The following is a 7,596-nucleotide window of genomic DNA, read 5'->3' as shown; positions in this document are numbered from 1 at the left end:
TTATTATAATTTGGAATAGCTGTTTTCAAGACATTATTCGCTCTCTCGTGCCGTGTTAATATGTGTATGTGTTAAATTGCCAAGTAGTTTCCCATTACTATCAGTTACCCAGAGGCAGCTTTTGAGCCAGTTGCTAAGAGCTTTTATCCAACAGTGTTGATTGTTAATACTGATCTGCACATTTTCCCAACYAAAGCTCTTATAAAGAGCTAAGACCATAAGACTGTGTTTGCGAGTTTAGTGACTATGCCAACAAGGCAACAAGGAGCTGGAAAGAATCGGAGACTGAGCACGCAGCCRTTTCGGAAAGCTAAAAACAGCTGTGTTTTTACAACCACTGAAACACAACTCTAGAAAGGACCATTTTTTTYCCATTGGCTACCCATACTGCACCTGCCATTTCCATCACAGCCATGTGGTCACAAAGGGAGCAGTATATCTGTCAACAGGATCAAGTCCTCAATAGACCCCGCAAGCCACTCAATCCTTCAAGACACCCCCTCTACTGGCCCCAACAAAGCCTCAAAAACCCTCAACCTGGCCATCTTAGCTTCATTCAGTCAGGTTACCCCATTTTCTTTAAGGACGATACTTCCTTGTCTAAACAAACGAGAGGAGAACAGTGACACATTTTTTCTCCTTTTCTTTYTTGTTGTTTTTACATATCACTGCAGTTTTATTGTTTTATTGTGAAAAGACCACTAAACACACTCACTGATAAGTAAAGTCGTGTTTGTGCAGACCGGTCTGGCTTGGTTCACAGATAATGTCAAGCATAATTTAAGCTTTCTTGATAACAATATTTCCAAGTGTCTGAAGCACAAACATAMAAGCAGCTAAAATCACAGTCGCCTTGTAAAGAAACTTGTCAGTGATGTTTAGCGAGCTTGTGAGCGTTATATTGTATGATTTTTTTTTTTTGAGTAATATACTTCCGTCTAACTTGTCAGTATGCGGTAACCAGCATCCAAAACAGAAACCCAAAAGAAGTTGACGGAAACTGAGAAAGCAGGTCGGCCCGCTGGGGATTAAGGAGGGAGGTCACAGTGGATCAGCCAGGTCTTCCTCTCCCACAGAGGAGAGAAAACAAATATTAATCACCTCTAGCACTTCACACAAAGGGCCCCAAGACACAAGGGCAGGAGAGCTAGTTGAGAAGAAGACACAGACCTCAACATCTAATGAAAAGCTCTCTTAGGGGCTTTGCCACTGTGGGCTGGTGATCCCAATTCACCTCTCTGTGTGAGTGTGTGTGTTTTTAGCATTTGAATGCAAACTCGGCCGCTCTTCCTACTTAATAAATGTCATCAAGTCTTCATTTTTGAAGTAAGTGCTTCACAGAGAAGAAAAGAATGATCAAGAAAAGGAAAGAAAGAAAAGTGATTGACGGGAACTGGCCCGAGTGTTTGTTTGCTCTGTTCCTTCTTGGCAAAGGCGCTCGTCTAACTCCCACACCGACCAAAAACTCCCCCGGTCCCTTCGTCCACGAGACAACTCGCGAGTGGCGACGACGGACCCCACCTGGCATCCCGGCGACGCGGCCATCTGGTTGCGGCCGCGGCTCGCCATCCGGCCTGCCGGCGGTACCCGGCGGTGCCAGTGTGGTGTTGTTTAATGAGCGCATATGAGCAAACATTTGACTGCCAGGTGGCGTCGTTGCAGCCACGCCACGCAGACCAGGCTGGGGTTCTGCCATTGCTGTTCAAACCCGGGGGCATCAAAAGGGGGCCTTGGATTTCTAAAGTAACTAAGCCGTAATCCACCCCCTTATTGGTCCCATTCATATTGAAATACATGATCAGAGGAACTGCGGAGGCCTTAATCTTGCCAATGAGCGGTCCGGCACAGCTGCAGGGATAAAGTCAGAGTATGAGACTGCCAGTATATTAGAAAAACTCAGGCCTCACTGATTGGATTAGCGGAGATGAGGGAGGGGAAAGGGGTGGGAGGGGGTGGGGGGGGGTACTCTCAGGGGTGAGGAAATGTCATCTTCTAGTGTTATGTGCAGCGTGGTGGTCTCTGTGGTGGCTGCTGAGGATCAGAAGGTGGGACAGACACACTTTTGAAGGTTCCGCGACCCACAAAAGAGAAATCGGAGGAGGCGAGAGGAAGAATAGCAGTGACAAAACTGAATGGAAAAGGGAGTGGGCTGAGTGGGCCGAACATCCCCGCTCACGTCGCAGGAGCTCGTCYAGCATTAGGATGGCAGTTTTGAGGCAGAAAAGGAGGAAAGGGAAAGACAGAGAGAGCTAAMACCGGGCATTAGCTGTCGACTTAAAGGTTTGTTCGGGTTCCTCTGGTAGGAAGAGCCGCCCCGTTTAAGTGTGATTGAGCGTGGCTTAGATGGGGATCACTGGTTATCCTCTCGACTGTTTTGTTTTGAGGTTTCTTCTCTGTATTTACTGTGAAGAATAAGAGAAGCCATTTTGTTGAACAAAGCAGGAGCCAAATATTTCCTTAGTTGTACATCTGGCTCTAGAAGAATGAKTTATTCATTTAAACACACAATCACAGACTTTTTTCTAATATTAAGTTGATACAAAAACAGACAGGCAGTCAACTCTCTCTGGATCCTCAAGTAATCAATCATTCAAAGGTTATAAGCTGGGAGAGGAGTCGGTGTTTGAAAACAAACATTGCAAAAGGACATGTATGTATTATTTTACATCAACCCGGCAGATRCAATAATGTTACAAACAGTTGCATTTAAATAAAAATTATACAGAAAAATCATCATTTCAAAACAATTTATGATTTTGATCGACAATTGTTCTTCTTCTGCCCCTTTGAACGCAAATTTGGAGGCTTTGCCACAMTCRAAAACTCACCAAACTTCAYCCAAAATTGTCCCCCGGCAAAAATAGCAAGAWTCTATTGGAATTTKTAATGGGCGTGGCCAAATGACTCGACAGCGCCACCTAACACGAGATAGAGGAACTGGTAAGCCCTAGAGAGCYGAAATTTGGGGCATTGGTMAYGCTWGTGGTTCARCACATTAAAAATGTTATCTAWAAAAACATAATTCAGTGAATTCACAAACCGTAAATACATTTTCTCGTATGTTTTTTTTATATTTTAGCCAAATTTTGTTCATGCCACTACTAATATCTGCTATTTTTTCTAAGCTTTGAAAATGATTCTATCAAGATCTGAAAGCAAATATGTAAAAAAACCTGATAAAACAAAAGGATCACTTCATTGCAAAGTTTAAATAAAAAAGTGGGATGTGGCAAATGTTTTACACGTCTTAAAAAGAATATATACACATGTTTGACATGTACGACTCCACGATTGTTCACATATAAATACGTTTGTGTGTTCAAACAAACAGGTGGAGCATCTCAGCCAAGTCATTTTTGRGTTTGTAGACAGCAGACTTTCGCTGCATCCCTCTGCAAATTCAAGCAKACACATGGAATCAGTTTACCTCATCTCTTTCGAACTGTGAGGATGATAAGTACAATTCTTCATACAATGCAGAAGATAGCATTTAAACCCTTTAAAACAGTGTTTTAATCTCACAGATGCACCGCAAACACTTTCAGTTGAAGTAGGTTTTGGTTTCACCACTTGAAAGTTTTGTCTGTGAAAATACCAAACCTTTTAATTGTCACACAAGAACAATATTTTTCAAATGGAAAATCTGAAACATGTATGTAACGAGACTACAGCTGGAGGAAAGCTGATCACTAAACACTWAATGAAGGAATCATATTTAAATATTTAGAASCATAAATYCATTGAAGGAATGCATTTGTGACACCTATTATGCCAGTTTTAAACAATCAATTCGCCTTAGAAAACTGAGTTTTAGTCCTTTGCCAAATTTTGAAATTAKTTAACGCAGACTTGCACACAGTTTGGCATCTGTTGAGGATGCTACCGCCACATCAACTCTTAGGTCAAAGGGGATGTATTTTGGGAATTTATTAGTTAGTTAGACACTGATTTAAAGCACCACACCATTTGTCTTAGTTTCCTTTTTAAGGCTTGACTTTTATAATCTTTTGTTTGACTATTGTAATGTCCTGATCAAAATGGTTTTAGGTACATGCCCAAAACATCATGACAACACATAATAAACCGTTATAAATTCATTAGGAAAGATATTTTCTGTACGAGTTGCCTGCGATTCAGCCGTAGGCCTGTAGTGGGCGTACCAGGCACTGAAGATCCCTGTATATGTAGACCGGAACTTCTGGTTTCAGGCAGCGCTGCTCGGATTGCTTCAGCGTAAGCAATAAAGCTAGCTCGTAGCCAGATCTGGGGTTGTATGGTTCCAAATCTCTTCACATTTTAATCGATTCACTATGTATGTGGTTTTGTCACGATTTCAGTTAACGAACACTAAATTTTCTTACAGTATCATTCAAAGATTCACTTTGTTTTGCCGTTAAATGCATTTTGTTGTGTACCTGGAGTCTCTAGTGCAGAACATTTGAATTTAGTCTGATGTTTTCTGAATTCTTACACAAAATTATTTAAGATCGAGCTGCCAAATAARGTTTGGACTTGCCAACTGCAGTTTTGTCATCTTCATCCTCCTCTCTCAGACTCTGGCTCCGACATGTAAGGCAGGAGTGACACGTCTTCACTTGTTGACATCTTTTAATTCATTTGTAAACAAAAAAGTCGTAGTCATAAACCAAGTCGTGAAAAGTCGTAAAGAGACATCCTCAAAACGAATTGATCAGAGACATACCTCAGAAAAAGGGTGAAAGAGGGGTTTGTGGAGTTACAATAATGAGGAAACAAGACAAAAACATTGCACTTCTCTTTTATATAGACACCAACTGGATGATTTAAATGTGAAAAAGAAGAATTTAAAAACATGACCAGCCTCTTTTAATATCTGTAAATCTAACTGAGTTCATTGTGTTTATTAAAGTTGAAAGTACCATTTGAAACCAGGTTGATTACAAAAATTAATACATTGTAAATGTACATCCAGAAATTACTTTTTGAAAGTTTAATTCAAATCTGTCAGCTTTTTTTTATATGTTTTACTAAAACACATACAAGGTCAACGACAACAGCTAATGTCAAAGTTTTGAACAACGATCTCGTTCTTTTTTTAAAGCTCCGTCTCATTTCAGCATTTCACCACTAATTTCTAACGTGAYGTCCACACAGAGTGCATACCTGCATCCGTCATCATATCATTTCGTCTAATCTCAGCTGGAGAGCCGCAGCGGTTGCTCGGGTCTAAAACAAATGTCAGCTTCGGTCCCTGAGGGCTAATTGTGTTAGCTCAACAATGCTCTGCTCCACGGAGGGATCTACAGTTGATTACCCTGTTGAGAGAATGGATCTGATGCCAAACAATTACTAAAAGGTCCAAGACAACAATGGTTGGGCCAGTGCCAGAGCTCATTACCCACAGAGTGGGTCATGAGCCGTATGAAAATTAGAGTTTACAAGTCTTGTTTTGTATGTGTTGTTAAAATACCCACGGCACATGCAATGACTAACATCATTTTACCTATTTATCTTATTTTAAATGTTCATATAAAAGTCTAAGTAATGCAATGAACTTGTTCGCTCTTATAAACAGGGTGGAGGTATTTTAATAGGGACATTCTACAATGTGAACTTCTAACCAAAACCATGAATTATTCACAGTTTGTAATCTGATCTTTGTTGGCATGTTGTCGACTGGTGACAGATCATCACTGAAGCACACTGATCTAGATTATAAACAAGATTTTAGCAGCATGTAAAAAGTGAAATTACTTGGAGTTGCATATGTTCTCCACTTTAACGTTGCAGGGATTTTGGTATTTGTCCCCCTCCTTCTGTTATTCAGGCTATCAGACAGTGCCAGCATGCCAGACTTTATGCTATAGCAGTGATCTGGGCAAGTTGGCCGACGATTTGCTTCAGCTGCAGCTTTTTACCTTTTCTTCGAGRACCACCTGTTGTCCCTCGTCATTCCTCCGTGAGCTGAATTTTTTTTGTTTATAAAGTTTGCTCGCTTCTGCCACAAAGCTCCACAATGTGTCTCTTTAATGCTRAAGGGCTACAGAGCAGTCCATGTCCTTATTCTTGCACTGCTTGGAATGGGAACCATCCCCTTTCACTAGCGACCCCTTCAATCAGCAGCAAAACGTCTGGCTATCCGGCCGCGGATGTCGCAGTTGTATTTTCTTACATGCTGAAATGGTGGCAAGCACATTAGTGAAACAAGTGTTGAATTTGTTCACCATGTTAGCTTAGCAGTGAGGCCTTGTAAACATAAATGTAATGCCTCTAATGTATCACATCTCCAAGCAGGCTTGACTGATATAATAAACTTGTGAATGTGGAATTAGTGATGTTTGTTTTCTAATCGTTTTGAGGTTTCAAACTACACTTAGAATATATACAAAAAATATTGATTTGTTTTTAACAAGCATTATTTGGACACTTACTTGGTGAGAGCTACTTGTCCATTGGTGATAAGCAACAGTTCTACAAACCTGGCAACCCTCTCCTTTGCGATTGGTTCAGCTTATTCACAATTATTGCGCAGCTGTTTTTTTTTAGGTCTCTTCAGAGGTTTGACTTGTTTCAGATCCAGGTTTTAACTGTGCTACTTGAAGACTTTAATTTGATTTATTATTACATGATGAATAGTGAATGAAAGCAGGGGTGAGGAGAGCAGAAAGGAAGAAACCAAAGTAAAACATCACAGAATTCAAAGAGCTTCCCTGAATGTTCATTTCAAACTTAGATTGTCTCTAAAGCATAATGAATCAAAATGACTGTATTATATTTGACAGTAGAAACTCACAAAGGGGAGGTTCTGTTTTGTGTAACATGATAGAAATTTTGAACTTTTTAAAAAAAATAAGTTGCTTCATGCGTTCTCGCTCAACTCAACTTTTTAAACTGCTCATGTTGTACTGTACATTATAATGCTTTACTGTTGTTTTCTCATTGAAATTAATAAATTACCTGAAGGATACAGACATCTGGGAAACCACTTAAAGGGTGTGGTGAGACCCTTTTTTTTTTTTTTGCTGTTCAAGATTAATGGGAAAATCAATTGTTAGAATTCAAACATGTCTGTTTACTTAGAAGTTAATTCCACATGACAAGAACTTTGAAGTGGCTCATTTTTAACTGTAAACCCTTGGATTATTTTAATTATACACAATAACAGGCTCAGTCTTTTGAGTGCTAAGTCTTAGTTACGTCGTTGTGTAATGACACGTACGGCTGATAGATCATTGGAAACCCCCGGTGAGTAGTGTGAACATGTTCAAAATCTGTTTTACCTACAAACTCTGTTCAGCCGTATCAATAGATGTTCTCTTTTTGTAAAAATTTAGCAAAAAAAATACATAATTTCTTTTTCCCTATTTGGCTTAAACTGCTTTTTTAGAGACTGTGAGAATTTTATCATATTTGTTTTTTTTTTTAGTATATTCAAATCTTTCAAAATTTCCCATAACTGCTGACGTGCCACACAACTGTCTTACTTTTCTGATCACGTTATTTTGTAACAGATTGATTCTATCATGTCCTTTTGTGTGTCTGAATCCACCTGCTGAGCTCACAGCTGTACTGAGAGCTTTTCTACCTGACAGAGGAATYGTGTGCTAAAAACTCTGT

The sequence above is a fragment of the Austrofundulus limnaeus genome, unplaced genomic scaffold (genome assembly GCF_001266775.1).
Source record: "Austrofundulus limnaeus strain Quisiro unplaced genomic scaffold, Austrofundulus_limnaeus-1.0 Scaffold11, whole genome shotgun sequence".
NCBI lineage: Eukaryota > Metazoa > Chordata > Actinopteri > Cyprinodontiformes > Rivulidae > Austrofundulus > Austrofundulus limnaeus.
The sequence above is the reverse complement of the archived record's forward strand: the minus strand, read 5'-3'. Positions refer to the sequence as shown.